The sequence below is a fragment of the Polyodon spathula genome, chromosome 6, assembly GCF_017654505.1.
Source record: "Polyodon spathula isolate WHYD16114869_AA chromosome 6, ASM1765450v1, whole genome shotgun sequence".
Lineage (NCBI taxonomy): Eukaryota > Metazoa > Chordata > Actinopteri > Acipenseriformes > Polyodontidae > Polyodon > Polyodon spathula.
The window spans coordinates 26,035,356-26,059,399 of NC_054539.1; positions in this window are offsets into that span (position 1 = coordinate 26,035,356).

Below are 24,044 nucleotides of genomic sequence, written 5' to 3' on the forward strand. Positions count from 1 at the left end.
ACAAAGACACATTGGAAATGGTGGGCCATATTGGCCATATTGGCCAGGGCAGCAGCCTGCACGCATCCTGCATAATCAGCAGGACCCAGTGAAAACCCTGGCTCAACCATCTCCATCGTGTGGATCAGGGTTCTCCCCGCAAGACACGGTGGATGGCAATCTTATTGGACGGCCACCAGAGTCCGTCTCCATACTGTCATTGGCCAGGTCACCTCCATGCTCGGGCACCATCGCTTGGTCCAGCTCAGGAGTCATAGGGTACAGAATTCAGGCTAGCTGAGATCCAAGACTGCTGTATCCTGGGGCTGGATCTTCTAGCTGAGTTGGGGGGCCACCCTCGACCCGGTCAAGAAAACCCTCCAAATCATACAGAGCTGCCTGCGACTAACCCTGGGCCAGGAAGAGGAACGTGGCGACGCCAAACCAACGTGTCGGCCATGGCTAGCAGTGCTTGCATTATTAAATATCCTTTAAAAGAGCTTCTGTTAGCTCTATGTTTTTAAATGTCTGAATATCAATAACTAAATAAGGCTTATCTGTTGCAACCAAGGCTGAGGGTGAGGTCTTTGTACAATAGTTCAAAGTAATATTACAGTTAAAATATAAGGTTGTAGTTAATGAACAATCCATACATTAGCCTTAAAGTATGTATAGTATTTATTACAAGTACTCATGACTTCAAGTTAATGTTGCATTTTACTTACATAGTGTCTAAATTGGAGAGTAAATTGGAATGCTGCCCATGTTTAAATAAGGCTTATCAGTTGCAAACAGGCCAGGGTGAGGTCTTTGCAGAGTTTATTTATTTGTCAGGGTTCTTTGGAAGTGTAATCTCTTTATATCCCCTGCCACTGCAGAAGTACGTTAACTGCACTGTTATCTTTAACATTCAAGTTTCCATTATTAAAGATTTGTACATCATATAATTATTTTTTTTTGCTATTATTACATCCTTGCAGATGTTCCTGCAAACAGTAGGCCAACCACCCCAAAAAATGGGAATGATTGCTCTACACCAGTGGTTTTAAACTTTTTTTAAAAACTGTACACCTTTTTCTGGAGGCTTCAGCTCAGGTACTTCTTTACAATTGTTACTCTACTGAATGGTACTACAGTTGCAATAAAACTAAGGCAGAATAATCGGATTAACAATTTTTTCCCCCGTTTATTAAATATAACATTTATATCACAGCAGTTTGGGATTGACAAACTGCTGCTTAAGGGTATAATGCCAACAGTAATTCTTAAAACTTTTAATAGCATTTCTTTGGATGCACAGAATCAAAAGACAGTGTTTGTGAATCCAAAATAGTCTGTATGCACCCTATATAATCAGCGGGGTCCAGTGCGATTCCTTGCTGGATACTGGCTCCACCATCTCCATCATGTGGCCCGAGGTCCTCTCCGCAATCTTAGTGTATGCCCACCAGAGTCCGTGTACATACTGACATTGGCCAGGTCACCCCCATGCTCAGGTATCACCGCTTGGTCCAGCTCAGAAGTCACAGGGTACAGAATGTTCTGGCTGGCTGAGATCTGACCCTGGGCCAGGAAGAGGGATGGGGAAACCCACCGCGCTGTTACCATACCAACGCATCGACCTTGGCTAGCAGTGCTTGCATTATTAAATATCCTTTAACAGAGCTTCTGCATCTGCCTCTCTCCCATCACAGTATTATGTGATTGCACGTTTAATAACTGTTGGCGTTTTGAATAAATTCCTAGTAAGTACTGGTTGTGTAACAAACATGATTTATGAAGTTTACTTTAGATGAAGTAGTTATGACTTTATACTAACATATAAATCTGCTGTCATTTTCAGAGAGCAATATCGAGAAAAAGTTTTTTTTTTATATATATATATATAAGCACGATTATTCTAATAATAATTGGAGCCCTGAAATACCACATCCAAATAAGGCCTATCTGTTATAAACAGGACTGAGGGTGAGGTATTTGTACAGTAATTCAAAGTACAATAGTTAAAAGTAATATTACAGTTAAAATATAAGGTTGTAGTTAATGCACACCTCATAAGTTAGTGTTAGTGGCCCAAAACCTTATCTGGAATGCTGCCCATGTCTTAATCAGGCTTATCAGTTGCAAACAGGACAGGGTGAGGTCTTTGCAGTGTTTATTTATTCGTCAGGGTTCTTTGGGGTTCTTTATATCCCGTGCCACTGCAGAAGTACATAAACTACATTGTTTTTTTTTTGTTTTTTTTTAACATTCAAGTTTCCATTATTAAGGATTTTTACATGATATAAATACACTTTGCCATTATTACAGCCTTGCAGCTGTTCCTGCAAACAGGCCCAAAGGGGCTTGTGCATTGGAAATGATTGCTGTACTACAGTTGCAATAAAATTAAATGCAGAATAATAGGATTAACAATTTTTTCCCCCCATTTATTGGCCAGGTCACCCCCATGCTCGGGCCTCACCGCTTGGTCCAGCTCGGTAGTCATAGGGTACAGAATGTTCTGACTGGTTGAGATCCAAGACTGCTATATCCTAGGGCTGGATCTTCTGGCTGAGTTTTGGGCCACCCTCGACCTGGCATAATTGTGTGCCATTTAAAATGTTTACAAAAGTAAAAACATTAATCTTAAGATAAAACTATAATAAATAAACTTTGTATTTAAGACAACATAAAATGATCCAAAGGAACTATGTATAAAATTCTGTCGCTTTGCACTTTTACAAGACATTTATATAATTTTTTATCTGGATGCCACGATCTGTCACTAAAATGCAGCCGTGCCTAATATCTGAACATGTGTAAATTCTATTCAGACCTAATCCTTTGAACTGCTAAACAAAAATGAAATATTTGTGCATTGGTTTAGATCAGGGCTTCTCAAACTTAAAAGGCATGTCATATGCAGACAGGCTAAAAGAATTGAATCTGTTCAGTCTTGAACAAAGAAGACTACGTGGCGACCTAATTCAAGCATTCAAAATTCTAAAAGGTATTGACAGTGTCGACCCAAGGGACTTTTTCAGCATGAAAAAAGAAACAAGGACCAGGGGTCACAAATGGAGTTTAGAAAAAGGGGCATTCAGAACAGAAAATAGGAGACACTTTTTTACACAGAGAATTGTGAGGGTCTGGAATCAACTCCCCAGTAATGTTGTTGAAGCTGACACCCTGGGATCCTTCAAGAAGCTGCTTGATGAGATTTTGGGATCAATAAGCTACTAACAACCAAACGAGCAAGATGGGCCGAATGGCCTCCTCTCGTTTGTAAACTTTCTTATGTTCTTATGTTCTTAAACTCTGTCCTGGGGACCCCCTGTGTCTGCTGGTTTTCATTCCAACTGAGCTCTCAATTACTTAAATATGCCCTTAATTGAACTGATAATCTGCTTAATTAGGCCTTTTTTTACTTGTTTTTAGCTCTTAAACAGTTGTCATGTCTGCTGCGTTTTGCAGATTTTCACGTACTCTTTTTACTCAGTCTTATTTATTTTCTATTTACTCTGCACACTCTTAACTCAGGGGAGACGTTAGGAGGACAGAGATATTATAAACCCCTAGTGGTTTATGTTCGAGCACTGGACGAGCTGTAAGTATGTTCATATAACCTTTATTTAATCGAAAAGAAAGACACTCAAGACTCCGTTATTTTAAGTTTTACGAATCAGAGCAATGCTCCTTCGGTTTATTAAAATGCTTTTAATATTTGGAAAAAGGTAGGTTGATCAGACCTCCAAATTCCAACACAAGCAGTTTATAAGCACCCACTTCTATATTTCAGTTTCATTCAATACAACACTCTCTTAAAACCAAAACATAGTTTCAAAACCCTATAGCAATGCAACCAATACATGTAAGATATAATAATGTTAGTAATATGCTTACCTCCTATTATAAGGATAAGTAGCGTGAACAAAGGAATCAGTCTGGTGGAGATCTGCAAGTGATGGACCACTTCACCCTGTCAAGCAAAGGTCTTGATTGTGGTACCCCTTTGCGAAAAGTGTGAGTTTTTATAGGATTCGTCTCCATAGGAATACATGGAGAATCTTTATCAAGTCCAATTCTTATCTTTTTGGCACACAACAGCCTAAAAATTTAGAGCCTTGTGCCAACAATTAATAGAAATATAACACCTGGTCCACACACCCGATCATGATCTCACCAGCTCATCTCTCGACCCCTCCTCTATCTAAAAAGTTAGGTGAAACAAATAAAATTATGTTGAATATATAAGTGTTGTTCAAAATATATACAACACTAATGTTATTGTCAAGTATATTTGTTTAAAATATATTAATGTTATTGTCGAATATATAAGTGTTGTTTAAAATATATGCAACACTAATGTTATTGTTGAGTATATAAGTGTTGTTTGAAATATATACAACACTATTAGTTAAATGTACTTGTGTCATTGATACTATTTTATTATTATAATTTGGGAGGACAGCTTGTAACAGAGAAAAACCCACTTGCTTCTCGATCAATGACCTGTCTCACCTTTCGGCTATTTATTTGCAAGGTCTCTATTGAAATGTGAGTGCAAGTTAATATTTTGTCTTATTACAAGCAAATATATCTGTTAGAATTAATATATTTCCCAGGTCTGAATCATACTTCAAAAAGTGTCTCAAATGTTATAAGTTGATTATATGTAACTGATTACTTAAGTATCTCTTTTTCTTATTTTATTTCTGCTAATTAGTTTTCCATCTTTCTTGGTGTGTTTAGCAGACATTATAGGGAACTTTTGTCTTATGTTTTCTTTCAATATAGAGTTTCTCTTCATAAACACTCTGTTTGTCCAAGTGTAATACTATTCCATAAGCCTTCCAACAGCACGAATTCAGTAGTTTTAACTAAGTTCATGCTGTTAGGAATACCCATAGAACAGTTAAACGAACTCAGCTAAACTGCGAATGATCTCTTATTTTTTCAGCTGCACAAAAACCAGCTAAAACCAATTTGCCAGTTGTGCGCTTAGCTTTCCAATTTCCAGCGATAGTCAAGGTTCCTCCTAATTTTTCTATGGCGAGAAGACACTCTAACCTTGACGCTGTTCGATAAGAGAACTCCGCTCTTTGTGCCAACTATCCCTTTACTTTCTGGCACGACTTCAAGACAGGCTCACAAGTTATAAAGTTTTTACTTTCTTAAAACCCATCTATTCTTTTTCTTAAAATTACCCTTTTTTATATTTCAACATCATAGTAAGCACATCAGGTATTTCATTCCATTCATCTTCTCCATTCCCCAACTTCCCAATATAGGAGTAGAAGAGATGAACTAAGAGAAACCCCATAGTTGTTTAAATGTGAAACAGTTTTTATACATTTTATCATACCAGGCAGTGTTTAAGCATGTGTGCGCATTTTATACTATTGTTCATACTACTTCTTAAGACAAGCATACTATACAAAATCCTACTCTATCCTTCTTCACACAGTAAAAAAGTGCTACAGAAACTTGTCTTTTAATTCTGGGAATCAAGCCCAACTTGATAAGAAACTGCTCAAAGACTGGCCACTGCCCAAAAGCTGGCTATGTATCAAATTATACCAGTTTCTTACTACACTATTTTATACCAGTTTCTTACGGCATCATTTTATACCTAAAGAATGCGTGATTTTCACAATTATTGATTAAAGTAGCATTAAACATTACTTTTTATTACACATTCACATAATTTCCCAAACTAAAAGATTATACAAACACTACAGAAGATTATAATTTTCCAAACTAAAAGATTATACAAATACTACAAAAGATTATAATTTTCCATTTTCCATTAATACATTTCACTTTAAATTCTCCAGTCCATGTCCAGGATTTCAGCTCGCTCCCAGCAAGACTCCACCTCGGTCTCTGGTTCGACTCGGGCAGGCTCAGCGAACACGACAATGGGCCCTTGAATCCATCGTCTCGCATCACAGGTGTGGGTCGCTATGGCCTTGATGTTGTATCTACAAGACACTTGTACACGCTTAGTAGGGACACCTTCTTTACATTCCAATTTGCCCAGATGTGCCCATTTTAATAAGTGACCTGTTCCCTCACAATCCATACATACAATTATTTTTACATCTCGTGGATTCACATTCAAATGAGAGAAAGAGAACCCCTCTGAATCATTACATTCAAACAGAAAACTACAGTGTCTTGCTACATGACTGCAGGCTGGACATGGCTTAGGCCCGGCTAGGAATGAATCACCCCTGCATCTATCACATCCACACATTCGGAGGTGAGGTTTAGTTCTCATGTCATTACTCAGAACTAACTCTGTGCCTTCCACAAGCATTCTAGATCTATACATATTTCTTGTATTCATTTCCTGTTGTTCACACAGAGACACTTTACTAGGGATGCCATTCATCCAGAATACAGTAGGGGGCCAAAACTCACTATTTTTCATATCAGCAGGCACCCAGCTTATAGCTTGCTCTGCATCATCTGTGGGCAAACTTAACACAACCGAATCTGAATCAATCGAGGAGCCGTGCACCCTAGCCACTGAAATTCTCCATGCAAAAGGATCCAATGTCTTAGTGCATATAATACCTGGTTCGATGTCACCTGTGACACAGTTGTAGTTCAAGTTAATTATAACATGTTATAGCTAACCTGCAATATGCAACTGTTCAAGAGCTGAAAACAAGTAAAAAGGTCTAATTAAGCAAATCAAAGTAATTGAGAGTTTGGTTGGAATGAAAGCAGACACTACCAGCGTGGCGAGGGAAGCCACACCATGCGCAAAAATAAACAAGCGGTAGGTCTTTTCACCAAGCTAATAATATGCACAAATAAAGCAAACTAAATGGTTCATTTGCAAGTTGTCACAACGCACGGAATTCAGCAGACAGAATTCAACACGTGGAAATATGCATGAGGTTTACACAGTTTCTCACAGTCACCAAGGAGGACAGATTGAGGAATCTAATGTTTACAGACAAGGAGCTAAATGTATTAAGAACATAAGAACATAAGAAAGTTTACAAACGAGAGGAGGCCTTTCAGCCCATCTTGCTCGTTTGGTTGTTAGTAGCTTATTGATCCCAAAATCTCATCAAGCAGCTTCTTGAAGGATCCCAGGGTGTCAACTTCAATAACATTACTGGGGAGTTGATTCCAGACCCTCACAATTCTCTGTGTAAAAAAGTGCCTCCTATTTTCTGTTCTGAATGTCCCTTTGTCTAAACTCCATTTGTGACCCCTGGTCCTTGTTTCTTTTTTCAGGCTGAAAAAGTCCCTTCGGTCGACACTGTCAATACCTTTTAGAATTTTGAATGCTTGAATTAGGTCGCCACGTAGTCTTCTTTGTTCAAGACTGAACAGATTCAATTCTTTTAGCCTGTCTGCATATGACATGCCTTTTAAGCCCGGAATAATTCTGGTCGCTCTTCTTTGCACTCTTTGTAGAGCAGCAATATCTTTTTTATAGCGAGGTGACCAGAACTGCACACAATATTCAAGATGAGGTCTTACTAGTGCATTGTACAGTTTTAACATTACTTCCCTTGATTTCAATTCAACACTTTTCACAATGTATCCGAGCATCTTGTTAGCCTTTTTTATATCTTCCCCACATTGTCTAGATGAAGACATTTCTGAGTCAACAAAAACTCCTAGGTCTTTTTCATAGATTCCTTCTCCAATTTCAGTATCTCCCATATGATATTTATAATGTACATTTTTATTTCCTGCGTGCAGTACCTTACACTTTTCTCTATTAAATGTCATTTGCCATGTGTCTGCCCAGTTCTGAATCTTGTCTAGATCATTTTGAATGACCTTTGCTGCTGCAACAGTGTTTGCCACTCCTCCTACTTTTGTGTTGTCTGCAAATTTAACAAGTTTGCTTACTATACCAGAATCTAAATCATTAATGTAGATTAGGAATAGCAGAGGACCTAATACTGATCCCTGTGGTACACCACTGGTTACCACACTCCATTCTGAGGTTTTTCCTCTAATCAGTACTTTCTGTTTTCTACATGTTAACCACTCCCTAATCCATGTACATGTGTTTCCTTGAATCCCAACTGCGTTCAGTTTGAGAATTAATCTTTTGTGCGGGACTTTGTCAAAAGCTTTCTGGAAATCTAAATAAACCATGTCATATGCTTTGCAATTATCCATTATCGATGTTGCATCCTCAAAAAAATCAAGCAAGTTAGTTAGACACGATCTCCCTTTTCTAAAACCATGTTGACTGTCTCCCAGGACCCTGTTACCATATAGGTAATTTTCCATTTTGGATCTTATTATAGTTTCCATAAGTTTGCATATAATAGAAGTCAGGCTTACTGGTCTGTAGTTACCTGGTTCAGTTTTGTTTCCCTTTTTGTGGATCGGTATTACGTTTGCAATTTTCCAGTCTGTCGGTACCACCCCTGTGTCAAGAGACTGCTGCATGATCTTGGTTAGCGGTTTGTAAATTACTTCTTTCATTTCTTTGAGTACTACTGGGAGGATCTCATCCGGCCCAGGGGATTTGTTTATTTTAAGAGCTCCTAGTCCCTTTAACACTTCTGCCTCAGTTATGCTAAAGTTATTTAAAACTGGATAGGAACTGGATGACATGTGGGGCATGTTGTCAGTATCTTCCTTTGTAAAAACTTGTGAAAAGTAATCATTTAATATATTTGCTATTTTTTTTTCTTCATCTACGATTTTGCCATTTGTATCTCTTAAACATTTAATCTCCTCTTTGAATGTTCTCTTGCTGTTGTAATATTGGAAAAACATTTTGGAATTGGTTTTAGCTCCCTTAGCAATGTTCATTTCTATTTCTCTCTTGGCCTTTCTAACTTCCTTTTTGACTTGCGTTTGCAGTTTTGTGTACTCTTTCTGCATACTTTCTTTTTGGTCCTTTTTTAATGCTCTGTAAAGTGCCTTTTTTCGCTGAATATTTTTTTTAATTGATCTATTAAACCATTTTGGCAATTTAGTTTTACATTTAGATTTGTCTACTTTAGGGATATAATTGTTTTGCGCCTCTAGTACTACATTTTTGAAGAACAACCATCCTTCTTCTGTGGGTGTTTTCTCTATTTTACTCCAATCTACTTCTGTTAGTCTCTGTTTCATCATACCTTCATAGTTTGCTTTTCTAAAATTGTAAACCTTAGCTTTAGTCATTACTTTTGGGGATTTAAAAAACACTTCAAATGAGACAATGTTGTGGTCTGAGTTTGCCAGTGGTTCTCTGACCTCTGTTTTAGTTATTCTATCTTTGTTATTTGAAAAGACTAAATCAAGGAATGCCTCCCCTCTAGTCGGTGCCTTGACAAATTGTGTTAGGAAGCAGTCATTTGTCATTTCCACCATTTCTATTTCATCCTTCGCGCTACCCACCGGGTTTTCCCATTTTATATGGGGGAAGTTGAAATCCCCCATTAGTATGGCTTCTCCTTTGCTACATGCATTTCTAATGTCATTGTATAACAGATTATTTTGCTCTCCGTCTGAATCTGGCGGTCTATAGCATGCTCCTATTAATATGCCCTTTGAATTTTTGTCCGTTATTCTGACCCATATTGATTCGGTTTTATTTTCTTTGTCCAGGTTTAACACCTGGGCTTCAAGACTGTTTCTTATGTATAGCGCTATCCCTCCTCCTCTTCTGTCCTGTCTGTCTTTCCTATACAGTGTATACCCACAAATATTATATTCGTCCCCATCACTCTCAGACAACCACTTAGCAGATGAAGTGGTGGGGAATTATGAAACGCTTTTTGGTGCTGAATCAGTGAGAACATTAACTTCAATAAACATTAAGAACAAAATAAATGCGCTCCATAGGAGGAGGGCAGGGTCTTGTGCATCTTAAAGGAATATCCTCTAGAGAGCGTCCTGAGGGCATCTGATGATTCTATAGCATTTGTAATTTACTCCCACCTGTCACTTCAAGAGCTCGGCAACTCTAAGAAATCAAGCTACCCAACCCCAACCTTAAGCTACCCCTGCCCTAAAACCTAACCTTGGGTTGTTTGTTTTTTTGTTTTGTTTTGTTTTTTAATGTAGATGCTCAGCAACCGTATCCCACTAAGCAGTGAATGGCAAAATAAAGCAGAATACATATCAGTGTAGTTCTCGAACTTAACAGACCTACAGCAAAAAAAAAAACCAAAAAACAGTGGTGCATTGAGAGGACCTACCCAAAATAGCAATGACCAGTGAGTAAGCAAGATTTGCAAGAGCCAGACTTTAGCTGTCCGGTTTATGATTCTGACCGGACGCTGTACAAATTCCCTTAATACAGGAAACAGGATTTCCGGTCCAAAACCAGACAGCTGGCAACCCAATTTGAGGACCACTGGTCTAAAACTAAAAGGCTTTTGTCTTGCCCAATGCAGTTAGATTTCCACTTAAAATGTGCCAGTAAGATTATAATGTATACATTGAATGTACGAATGTTGCTGTCGTCCTTTTAGTAGTTAACCTTATCTATGGCTTTTTATTTAAAAAAAAAAAAAATTGCGTAGCTTAAATGTTCAATTTAAGTAATAAAGCTATGGCAGAGCTGTGATTCGTAAATAAACAGACCCAGGATGTTTTAGTGCTGTAAAAACCTGAAATAAAAATAATTTGCTTATATGAATGAATTAGGAATACTGTATTTTCCTTCATGCTTGTTTTCAGAGTAAGCTCAGAGTAAGCCAAGCCAGCAGGGACATTTCTGTTTTTTTTTTATTTTTCAGTTGCTACTTTTCTGTTAGCCAAGGTAGCAGCTGCAGAGGGAACTATGGCATTCCACATTGTCAAGCATCACCGTAGCTTGACTTCAATGGACTGTACAGCCTCTCTGCCTAGGAAACTGTTCAGGGACTCCACAGTTGCTAAAAAAATGTCTTCAGCCCCTACAATAGTAATGTTTTAGCTCCTCATGCAGTCAAATGCTTCGAACAGTCTTTAGCCTCTGTTAATTATTTGAGCATTTCCACAGATGCAAGCAATCACGGTTCAGTATTTCTCTTTTGAAGAAGGAGGTTTACAGACAAAGTTATTGAATCTAAGAGCTTTAGAAAATGAGATGCCTTAAACTGTAGCAAACTGTATGAGTGACACATTAGAGAAAAATAACTTTTCTGGAAAATGCATTCCCTTTGGAGGTGATAACACAAATAGAACTGGTAATAACAATGTTTCTGCTCGACTGAAGGACACTCTTCCACTAGGAAACAATTTAGTTGACATTGGCTGCCCTTCTCACATTTTGCATAACACCATCCAGGTTGCAAATGATTCTCTGAGTGTTTATGTTGAGGTGTGTGGCAGGCTGGCGAGTGGATAGAGGCCCAGAGACAGACTTCAGTTCAAACAAATATACTTTTATTATAAATAAACACAAAATGAAAGGGCACAAGGGCCAAAACAAAGCAATGGTGGCGGAGGCGGCCCCTCCCTCTCGGGCTCTGAGAGCGGCGGCTCCTCCTCCCTCTCTGGCTCTGAGGGAGCGGCGGCTCCTCCCCTCTGGCTCTCTGGGGCGGCTCCTCCCTCTCGGGCTCTGAGAGCAGCGGCGGCGGCTCCTCACCCCTCTCTGGCTCTGGGAGCGACGGCGGCTCCTCACCCCTCTCTGGCTCTGGGAGCGACGGCGGCTCCTCACCCCTCTCTGGCTCTGGGAGCGACGGCGGCTCCTCACCCCTCTCTGGCTCTTGGGAAGGCGGCTCACCCCTCTTTATTGGAGTGACCGGGGCATCTCCCATGTCTACAGCCAGGTAATTAACCACCATGAAGGCAACCTCTGGGAAGGAGGCCGGGTGGTGTTGTTCCTCCCACTGTTCCCACCTCTCCCCATCTCGACGCCACAGCGTGTTGATAACTATGGGGAGATCGTGGACGAGGTCTGCCTCAGGGTGCATCAACCAGTCCCATATCTCCTGTGAAGGTGGTGAAGGTGGTGGTGCTGGAGGTAGTGGGGTGGCCCCTGATGCCCGGGGTGAACACAGCACCTCTTCCTGGGCCTGGTTGTAGGGGCACCCTGCCCAGTTGTGGCTGTCCTCCTCACACCGGCCACACCAGTTTGCCGGTGGCACGTCTGGGCAGGACCGCCAACGATGGTCCTCCTTCCCACACCAGGAACACCAGGGGAAGAGGCTGGCCGGGTCCTCCAGCGGTGGCTGCAGCAGCTTACATTTCTTCCGCTGCTGCTGCTTTTCCTGCCTTTGCCGCTGTCTGCTCTTTCCCATTTTTTTTTTTTTTTTCAAAAAAAAAAAAAAAAAAAAAAAAAAAAAATTATCCCAAAAGTGCCACAAAACAAAACAAAACTGACAAAACAAAAATACTGCTGAGCCTCTAGGTGGCGCTATCCCACTTCTGACACCAAATGTGGCAGGCTGGCGAGTGGATAGAGGCCCAGAGACAGACTTCAGTTCAAACAAATATACTTTTATTATAAATAAACACAAAATGAAAGGGCACAAGGGCCAAAACAAAGCAATTTAAACACAAAAAAGATAAAAAGCAAAACTTACAAAAATAACAGTTTCCAGGCTGGGCAATGCCTTCACTGGATTCAAACTTTCTAAACAACCAAAAAAAAAAAACAAACCTGCTTCCTCAGCTCCCTCTCTCCAAATGAGAAGCAGAGGCCTCCTTTATATCAGGTGGCTGGGCGCTGATTGATCGTTAATCAACCTAATCAACTAATCAACCCCAGCCACCTGAACATAATAAACCCAGGCAGGTAGGGGAAGTTAACCCCATCCCTGCCAATTTAAAGGGCAGAGCTTTGCTCTGCCACAAGGTGATTGTGTTTAACATTTTCAATTACTTTTCCGTTTACACAGTGAGTGTTGAGAAGCTAATGGAATTCTGTGAGTTTATCAATGTGAAGTTCAGACATGTATTGTCTCATTCAAGATCACAGTGGCTTTCCCCGTTTCCTGCAAAGTTTTTCAAAAAAAACATAGATGTCACTTGTCACCAGATGTCACTTTTTCAGAATGCTACTCTGAAGGTTGAGAAAGAGACTGATTCTTTAGCTGAAGTGTATACAGTTCTAAACTCAGCGGCAGGTCGCATCCAGGAATGAATGTAGCAGAACTTCTGCAGTTTAAAGGCAAAAAATGTGTTAGGAAAGCTTGGTCAGGATGCACAGACTAGGGTCAAATGCGATTCCAGGGCCTCACGAGTACTTAGAGAAGTGGATTAGCAACTTCAACCAGTACAAATGTTTCATGTGGATGGTTTTATGTGAACCACCTTGGTTATTGTTGAGGCGTCTGTGCATAACCTGAGCTCAATGAATGTTGATCTTAATGATTCTGTGCTCTTTGATCAACTTACATTTGTCAAAAGGTTTGTCACTGAACAGAAGAGTGTGAGGCTGGGACAGTGGAGTTCTCTTAGCTGCTCAGAAAAGTGGGTGCAGTTTTTCAAGTCCTGCACATACTTTATGTGGAACAGTACAAGCAACTGCTTAAGTTAGCTGGTTATTATTTTGCAGTTCCAAGTCACAATGCAAATGTTGGGAGAATCTTGTCCTTGTTAAATGTGCAATGGAATGATGAAAGAAAAAGGATGATAGTTGAGACTGTCAGAAGTCTTACGTTGGTACAGTATCATTTTAAAGTTATGACTAGTTCTGCTTTCTAAGATTAGCTTACCAGCAAGCCACAAATGTTACAGCAAGTGCTGAGAAGTATATGTGAAAACAAAAAAGAATGTGCATCACACGGAGATGTGATGAGCAGTTAAGTTTTTTTTAAATTTTGTTTTACAAAATACAAAAACACTCATCTGAAAACATGATGTAAAAATTTTTAAAAATGAATACAGAATTTGTGAGGTCAGTAAAAAAATGTATTATGATGCAAGCATGCATTTGTATTTATCTATGGTTTTAAAACGTGATGCAATATTTGCTTAGCAAATACAAGTGTGTTATTGTAATTTAAACATTTTCAGAGCTGTTACAGTGTCACTCCATATGGGGGAAAAAGTGTTTTTTCACTCAACCACCAACATACTTATGGGATATGCCTACCTTAGGTAGGTATTCACTGAGCTCTTTATATCAGAGCTACCGATAGACCCCTTCCTGGGGTGATGTCCTCGGTCCCGCCTACCGAGGGATTAAACAGTCAACCCACAGAAGCCATTTCCTTTTTTGTATTGAACCCATGAGGGCGACTAATGAGACCTCCCTGGTTGATGGTCGTCTTCTCTTTCAGGGAACCAGGGTCATGGTGGTAAGTAACCTAACGTTCCCTTTCAATTTGAAGATGACCACCAACATACCGTACCTATGGGAAAAGAATACCAGAGCAGTTGCATCGGAGAAGGAACGGCAGCAGATGAGGGATGCATCAGAGCCACAAAACCCAAGGTTAGTGGTGCGAGTTTACAACCTCAAGGACCCTTCTGCCTAATGAAGGCAGGGAAGGGTCTATCACATTAGGCAATAGAACCTGAAAAAAGTAACACAGCTAGCCGCAGTACAAATATCGGACAGCGAGGCCCCTCTGAAGAGGGCCCAAGATGTAGCCAACCCCCTGGTAGAGTACAAGCCTCCCTGTCCGGGTGGGGGCAAGCCAGCATTGTCATACGCAGTCGAGACTGTCTCCACAATGCAGTGCGACAGTCGCTGCTTTGAGAGGTGCTGTCTTAAGGTTCATATACCATGACAGACAGAGAGCTGGTCAGAATGATGCAGAGCACTATCCACGTAACACCTCAATGCACACACCAGGCAGAAGGAAGTTTAATCTCCTGTCCTCTTCCAAAGAAAACAAAGGTGGATGGAAAGACTCCAATTCCACAGACTGGTTCATGTGGAAAGCTGTGATCACCTTAGGGAGGAAAGCAGGAGCAGGAGCATAAAGGAGCTGTGCACCAACAACGCCTGTAGCTCACTGACCCGCTTTGTGGAGGTGATAGCCAATAAGAAGGCTGTCTTCATAGACAGATACTTCAACTCTATGGCATATATGGGCTAAAACAGGGCCTTCATGAGAGCCTCCAGTACAATATCAAGGCTCCATTCAGGGAAAACAGCCTTCCTTGGAGGGTATAATCACTGAGCACCCTTGAGAAAATGGGTTGTCAAGAAATGTACATCCGGAGATACAGAATCAACGGGGCATGGCACGCAGAAATGGCCACCAAGTATACCTTCGATGTAGAAGGTGGCCAACCAGCATCGAGCAGTTCTTGTAGGAACTGCAAGATAACTGGCACAGGGCAAGAGACTGGCTCATAACCTTTAGTCAGAAACCAGTTCTGAAAATATCTCCACTTACAGGCATATACCGACCTAGTGGAGTCTGCCCTAGTGTTCTGCAACGTGCCCACAACCGCATAGCGACAGCAGGTTCCATTGTGCCCAAGTAGGGAGCCGGAAGGCAATGTGATGTAACCCCGGGGACCGGAAGCCACCCTGGTGGTTGACATATGCAACAGCTGGCAGAATCACTCAATGGCGGAGGTACAGCAAAGCCTAGTAGCCGGCTCTTTTGTACAGAGGTATCAGCACTATGCTTCAGTGCGAGAGGTCCCGGGTTCAAACCCGCCCTCCGCCTGTGTGTGGATTGCCTCATCCTGTGTGATGCGCCTGCCTGCAGGAACCGGGATTGCTACAGTAGTATTAATTTAACGGGCCATTCTTCACAGGTGCAGAGAGAGAGAGACACACAGCATGAAGAGGAAATACCCTGTGACAATTCCATTTTAATCATCCAAATATGTTTCATAATCATCTCATATCTACATAATTGTACTCTATACAAAACAGTCTAATAGTGGAAGATTGAGCGTGCTGGCAGGTTATCAAAATAATAATTAAGAACACAACCCAAATATTATACAAATAACCTTGCACTACTATTTACTGGTGCTATAGTGCACCCTCTAAAGTCTAAACAGATCAAAATAACGTGGTGGTAATTGGCTCCCTCTGGTGGCGGAGGCGGCGGCGGCCCGGCTCCCTCTGGTGGCGGAGGCGGCCCCTCCCTCTCGGGCTCTGAGAGCGGCGGCGGCCCCTTCCTCTCGGGCTCTGAGAGCGGCGGCGACGGCTCCTCCCTCTCGGGCTCTGAGAGCGGCGGCGGCTCCTCCCTCTCGGGCTCTGAGTGCGGCGGCGGCGGCTCCTCCCTCTCTGGCTCTGGGAGCGACGGCGGCTCCTCACCCCTCTCTGGCTCTGGGAGCGACGGCGGCTCCTCACCCCTCTCTGGCTCTGGGAGCGACGGCGGCTCCTCACCCCTCTCTGGCTCTGGGAGCGACGGCGGCTCCTCACCCCTCTCTGGCTCTGGGAGCGACGGCGGCTCCTCACCCCTCTCTGGCTCTGGGAGCGATGGCGGCTCCTCACCCCTCTCTGGCTCTGGGGACGACGCCGGCTCCTCACCCCTCTCTGGCTCTTGGGAAGGCGGCTCACCCCTCTTTATTGGAGTGACCGGGGCATCTCCCATGTCTACAGCCAGGTAATTAACCACCATGAAGGCAACCTCTGGGAAGGAGGCCGGGTGGTGTTGTTCCTCCCACTGTTCCCACCTCTCCCCATCTCGACGCCACAGCGTGTTGATAACTATGGGGAGATCATGGACGAGGTCTGCCTCAGGGTGCATCAACCAGTCCCAGATCTCCTGTGAAGGTGGTGAAGGTGGTGGTGCTGGAGGTAGTGGGGTGGCCCCTGATGCCCGGGGTGAACACGGCACCTCTTCCTGGGCCTGGTTGTAGAGGCATCCTGCCCATTTGTGGCCGTCCTCCTCACACCGGCCACACCAGTTTGCCGGTGGCACGTCTGGGCAGGACCGCCAACGATGGTCCTCCTTCCCACACCAGGAACACCAGGGGAAGAGGCTGGCCGGGTCCTCCAGCGGTGGCTGCAGCAGCTTACATTTCTTCAGCTGCTGCTGCTTTTCCTGCCTTTGCCGCTGTCTGCTCTTTCCCATTTTTTTTTTTTTTTTTTCAAAAAAAAAAAAAAAAAAAAAATTTATCCCAAAAATGCCACAAAACAAAACAAAAATACTGCTGAGCCTCTAGGTGGCGCTATCCCACTTCTGACACCAAATGTGGCAGGCTGGCGAGTGGATAGAGGCCCAGAGACAGACTTCAGTTCAAAAAAATATACTTTTATTATAAATAAACACAAAAATGAAAGGGCACAAGGGCCAAAACAAAGCAATTTAAACACAAAAAAGATAAAAAGCAAAACTTACAAAAATAACAGTTTCCAGGCTGGGCAATGCCTTCACTGGATTCAAACTTTCTAAACAACCAAAAAAAAAAACCAGCCTGCTTCCTCAGCTCCCTCTCTCCAAATGAGAAGCAGAGGCCTCCTTTATATCAGGTGGCTGGGCGCTGATTGATCGTTAATCAACCTAATCAACTAATCAACCCCAGCCACCTGAACATAATAAACCCAGGCAGGTAGGGGAAGTTAACCCCATCCCTGCCAATTTAAAAAGGGCAGAGCTTTGCTCTGCCACAAGGTGATTGTGTTTAACATTTTCAATTACTTTTCCGTTTACACAGTGAGTGTTGAGAAGCTAATGGAATTCTGTGAGTTTATCAATGTGAAGTTCAGACATATGTTGTCTCATTCAAGATCACAGTGGCTTTCCCCGTTTCCTGCAAAGTTTTTCAAAAAAAACATAGATGTCACTTGTCACCAGATGTCACTTTTTCAGAATGCTACTCTGAAGGTTGAGAAAGAGACTGATTCTTTAGCTGAAGTGTATACAGTTCTAAACTCAGCGGCAGGTCGCATCCAGGAATGAATGTAGCAGAACTTCTGCAGTTTAAAGGCAAAAAATGTGTTAGGAAAGCTTGGTCAGGATGCACAGACTAGGGTCAAATGCGATTCCAGGGCCTCACGAGTACTTAGAGAAGTGGATTAGCAACTTCAACCAGTACAAATGTTTCATGTGGATGGTTTTATGTGAACCACCTTGGTTATTGTTGAGGCGTCTGTGCATAACCTGAGCTCAATGAATGTTGATCTTAATGATTCTGTGCTCTTTGATCAACTTACATTTGTCAAAAGGTTTGTCACTGAACAGAAGAGTGTGAGGCTGGGACAGTGGAGTTCTCTTAGCTGCTCAGAAAAGTGGGTGCAGTTTTTCAAGTCCTGCACATACTTTATGTGGAACAGTACACGCAACTGCTTAAGTTAGCTGGTTATTATTTTGCAGTTCCAAGTCACAATGCAAATGTTGGGAGAATCTTGTCCTTGTTAAATGTGCAATGGAATGATGAAAGAAAAAGGATGATAGTTGAGTCTTACGTTGGTACAGTATCATTTTAAAGTTATGACTAGTTCTGCTTTCTAAGATTAGCTTACCAGCAAGCCACAAATGTTACAGCAAGTGCTGAGAAGTATATGTGAAAACAAAAAAGAATGTGCATCACACGGAGATGTGATGAGCAGTTAAGTTTTTTTTAAATTTTGTTTTACAAAATACAAAAACACTCATCTGAAAACATGATGTAAAAATTTTTAAAAATGAATACAGAATTTGTGAGGTCAGTAAAAAAATGTATTATGATGCAAGCATGCATTTGTATTTATCTATGGTTTTAAAACGTGATGCAATATTTGCTTAGCAAATACAAGTGTGTTATTGTAATTTAAACATTTTCAGAGCTGTTACAGTGTCACTCCATATGGGGGAAAAAGTGTTTTTTCACTCAACCACCAACATACTCATGGGATATGCCTACCTTAGGTAGGTATTCACTGAGCTCTTTATATCAGAGCTGCCGATAGACCCCTTCCTGGGGTGATGTCCTCGGTCCCGCCTACCGAGGGATTAAACAGTCAACCCACAGAAGCCATTTCCTTTTTTGTATTGAACCCATGAGGGCGACTAATGAGACCTCCCTGGTTGATGGTCGTCTTCTCTTTCAGGGAACCAGGGTAACCTAACGTTCCCTTTCAATTTGAAGATGACCACCAACATACCATACCTATGGGAAAAGAATACCAGAGCAGTTGCATGGGAGAAGGAACGGCAGCAGATGAGGGATGCATCAGAGCCACAAAACCCAAGGTTAGTGGTGCGAGTTTACAACCTCAAGGACCCTTCTGCCTAATGAAGGCAGGGAAGGGTCTATCACATTAGGCAATAGAACCTGAAAAAAGTAACACAGCTAGCCGCAGTACAAATATCGGACAGCGAGGCCCCTCTGAAGAGGGCCCAAGATGTAGCCAACCCCCTGGTAGAGTACAAGCCTCCCTGTCCAGGTGGGGGCAAGCCAGCATTGTCATACGCAGTCGAGACTGTCTCCACAATGCAGTGCGACAGTCGCTGCTTTGAGAGGTGCTGTCTTAAGGTTCATATACCATGACAGACAGAGAGCTGGTCAGAATGATGCAGAGCACTATCCACGTAACACCTCAATGCACACACCAGGCAGAAGGAAGTTTAATCTCCTGTCCTCTTCCAAAGAAAACAAAGGTGGATGGAAAGACTCCAATTCCACAGACTGGTTCATGTGGAAAGCTGTGATCACCTTAGGGAGGAAAGCAGGAGCAGGAGCATAAAGGAGCTGTGCACCAACAACGCCTGTAGCTCACTGACCCGCTTTGTGGAGGTGATAGCCAATAAGAAGGCTGTCTTCATAGACAGATACTTCAACTCTATGGCATATATGGGCTAAAACAGGGCCTTCATGAGAGCCTCCAGTACAATATCAAGGCTCCATTCAGGGAGAACAGCCCTCCTTGGAGGGTATAATCACTGAGCACCCTTGAGAAAATGGGTTGTCAAGAAATGTACATCCGGAGATACAGAATCAACGGGGCATGGCACGCAGAAATGGCCACCAAGTATACCTTCGATGTAGAAGGTGGCCAACCAGCATCGAGCAGTTCTTGTAGGAACTGCAAGATAACTGGCACAGGGCAAGAGACTGGCTCATAACCTTTAGTCAGAAACCAGTTCTGAAAATATCTCCACTTATAGGCATATACCGACCTAGTGGAGTCTGCCCTAGTGTTCTGCAACGTGCCCACAACCGCATAGCGACAGCAGGTTCCATTGTGCCCAAGTAGGGAGCCGGAAGGCAATGTGATGTAACCCCGGGGACCGGAAGCCACCCTGGTGGTTGACATATGCAACAGCTGGCAGAATCACTCAATGGCGGAGGTACAGCAAAGCCTAGTAGCCGGCTCTTTTGTACAGAGGTATCAGCACTATGCTTCAGTGCGAGAGGTCCCGGATTCAAACCCGCCCTCCGCCTGTGTGTGGATTGCCTCATCCTGTGTGATGCGCCTGCCTGCAGGAACCGGGATTGCTACAGTAGTATTAATTTAACGGGCCATTCTTCACAGGTGCAGAGAGAGAGAGACACACAGCATGAAGAGGAAATACCCTGTGACAATTCCATTTTAATCATCCAAATATGTTTCATAATCATCTCATATCTACATAATTGTACTCTATACAAAACAGTCTAATAGTGGAAGATTGAGCGTGCTGGCAGGTTATCAAAATAATAATTAAGAACACAACCCAAATATTATACAAATAACCTTGCACTACTATTTACTGGTGCTATAGTGCACCCTCTAAAGTCTAAACAGATCAAAATAACGTGGTGGTAATTTCAACTGCATAGGACAAATGTTGGAATTATCTGAATTTTCCTAAACTGACACTTAAACGTCCTATATCTAAGATAAGATAAGATTTGGCAGTTAGGATCTTTCTGTAATACAGCCCTATGAGTGCAACTGTTACACAATGAGAAATTCAACCGATAAAAAGCAGAACGCTTACAAATCAAAGTGAATAATAAACGCATAAGCACATGGAGTGACTAATAAAAGCTTATCTTTATCAGGTTTTATTTACACGCCTATTTAAAATCAAAAGCTCTGCTAAATGTTAGAAAACATATTCTGTATTCTATATATGTGATATCAGTTTTATTAATCGTTTCATTGCAGAAAATGTGGCTTGAATTAGTTTTCTCGTTTCAGCTTGAGTTAGTACAGTAACTCCTACTTAGTCTCAAGAGCTTGGTGGCTTAATTTAGTGCCGTAAATCAGGAACATTTTGAGGGCAGCAGTCATCTTTTGCAGTTCGATGCAATTGGGAAGATTTTTAATAGGCACCTGGGAAATATCTGGAAGTTCTTGGTTCGTTGCAATTGGTGCTAATGTACTGCTGTATAATTAGTTGACCATCTTGTTTTAAACTTCAGTTTATGCAATTTGTAATATGTTTCTACTCAGTTTAAAGCACCCCTGTGGGCTCGGTTGAGCTCTCAGAACCATGTCTGGTTTATATGTACATATTGTACACCATAGTGTAAGCATTAACCTTTCCTCCTGGCAACATGCTAGTGCATTTAAGAAATACATCAGTAAGAAATACCACATACAATACTGTTCATTTTGGTCTCCACACTACATAAACCACATACCGTCTTGAAGAGTCTAGCTGTCACATACCCAGAGCAGCTTATTTAACTGTGATAAAACTTGGTTTTGGACCTTCAAGTTATGGACAATAAGTTAAGCATGTGTTGTGTATCAGAATTTAAGCATTTTCTCACATACCAATGGCTTTAGCGATCCCCAAGGAAAGTATTTCCCACCTTCAATGCAACATTTAATAAAAATTAGTCATTAACTTATTTCCTGGACATTGTTTTTCAGTGTTGAAAACCACAAGCAATTCCAGCAATTCTCAGGGTGGAGCTGGAGACAGTGTTTCAAGATATTTCTTAGTCAGTGCTTTTGAGTAATTGGGTGGATACAAAAGCCATTTCCTAATAGAAAAAAATCTGGAAACAAACTTTGACCTTGTTTTAGAACATGCAAGCCTCATTTAAAACATTGTGCTACAGGCTTGGTGTAGACAAAAACTTAAGGTACATTTCAGCTTACAAAATATAAAACATTTCCTGTGATGCTAGTATAAATTGCCAACAGTGTACGTATCACATTTTCCTTAATAAAAAATAAAAAAAACTGAAAACATTATGGTAAAGGTGAATTAGAATATTTTTTTTTTCAAGCAATTAGTGGGAAATACATTTCTCCTTGTACTTCAACTCTACATTTGCGGTTCACAGCATTCAACTTAATGAGTTTGCATGAAAAACGCAGACGACACTGAAAAAAACATCAGTTACAGGACATACAGCGATTGGTACTGGAGAGGCAAACTCAACCCTGAAGCTTCTGGGATTCCTAGTTCTTCTGAAGAAAATAAATAGATATGTTTAGATTGTTTCACGTTGTGTCTAGAGAAATAATACTCAGATCATAGTCTAAAATGAAGCATTCTTTCATTGAATTAACATTTACAAGAACTCAAAATCCTACATATTTTAACTTAATTTCTATTAATTTCTGTGTCTTTGTATTCAATGGATTCAGCACAAGGATTCTGATGGCTAATGCTCAGCATCTTAATTTTAAGCCTTACAGACTTTTTATTTTGTTTATTTTCATATACCTTAAGTATCTATATTAATGAATTATTTAAAAAAATGAATAAGGAAATATCACTCAACATATAAAAGAATAGAAAGCCCTCTAAATTAAGTTTTTGAGGCTTATCTCCTGGGTTTAATTTCATAAAGATAATTCATTTAAACATATTGTAGTACTGAGCTTTACGACAATCTGATTACATATTTTATGGCTGGAATGTGCATCATTGACAAAGTCATACTGTTAAATGACGTGCAATAGGCCACAGTGGCAGACACAACATCAATAGTTATGCTTTCCTGTCTCACCATCCTGAAACACAGTTCAGTTTGAGAACTATAAAAGGAGGAACCAAAAGATTTTCCATTAGTCAGCAGCATCTACAGCATACCCATTGTTCCCTTGTTTTGATCTTCCTCTTCCTAACAAATCAACATTTCCTGTATGACAAAGTATTTCAAGGCCTTAGTAATAAATGTAGCATCAACTCTGATTTGCCGGATCTTTTTGAGCCAGCTGAAAAAATATATTTTTTGAAAAAAAATGAAAAAAATGTCAATGAAAAATATATTTATTATATATTTTTCATTCACATTGTTATTCTTTTTTTTTCACTGCTTTATAGTTCCCCATAGAATATATGTGTTTTTTTTTTTTTGTTGTTTTCTAATTCAATTCCATATGAGGTCGCCATGCAAGGGTTAATTAAAATAACATTTAACTGTTAACAGTATAAAACACACACAGTGTGCTCTATTCTCAAGCAGCCTATAGGTTCATTCAAGGTGCACAGATTTTAAATTAACATGTATTCTATTCCCGATTATACTGACACTACTCTCCTTGAGAATTAATTCTCCTGATACATATGCTTTTTTCATATATTTTACAGAAGCAAATTCAATGCTTATGGAGGAAAACATACAAAGAGAAAAAGAGGCGCAATGAGAAATCGTTTACAGTCCCAGAGTTAACTTTTACTTTTTTTTTTTTTTGTTTTGTTTTTTTTTTTTTTTTTTTGTTGTTTTGTTTAATCTCTACAGAGAGACTTACAGATGATTTAGGGAGTCCATCCGAAAAGAACGCTTTCTTAAACTACACAGGATATGTAAATATTAAAATACAGTTCTATATCTGCTTAATCCTGGTAACTGCTTTATGCCTCATGGTTGGATTGCAGCTGGAGCATTTGAGTACATTAGAACTACTGCCTAACAGCAATTTGATATCAGGGATCATTGTCTTTGAAATATCTGCACATTCCAAATTGAAATATAAAATACAAGCAAAGACCCAAAGAGAACATTGACCTAAGAGGTTATTCTTGGGCCTAGACTTTAGTCAAAAACAATATCGTTTGACAACGGTAGAACAGTAGTCTTTTCTCTCCAAACATACATAGTCAAAAACACAGAAAAACAAAGCATTTAAGCAAAATTACTAATTTAAGGCAAGAAATGTTGTTGGCAGCAACCCCCAGTACAGTTATAACAAGTGATTATTTTTTGGAACATTGCCACAAACAGCATTTAATAAGATAGAATGACTATGCCACATTCATTTACCTTGTTTACATACCGTAAACGTCGATTAAACGCCTCCAGCATTTATTTACAATATTTGCTTCACATGCTTCATGCCATTGATAAGCCGCCAACATCGTAACTAAACTTAA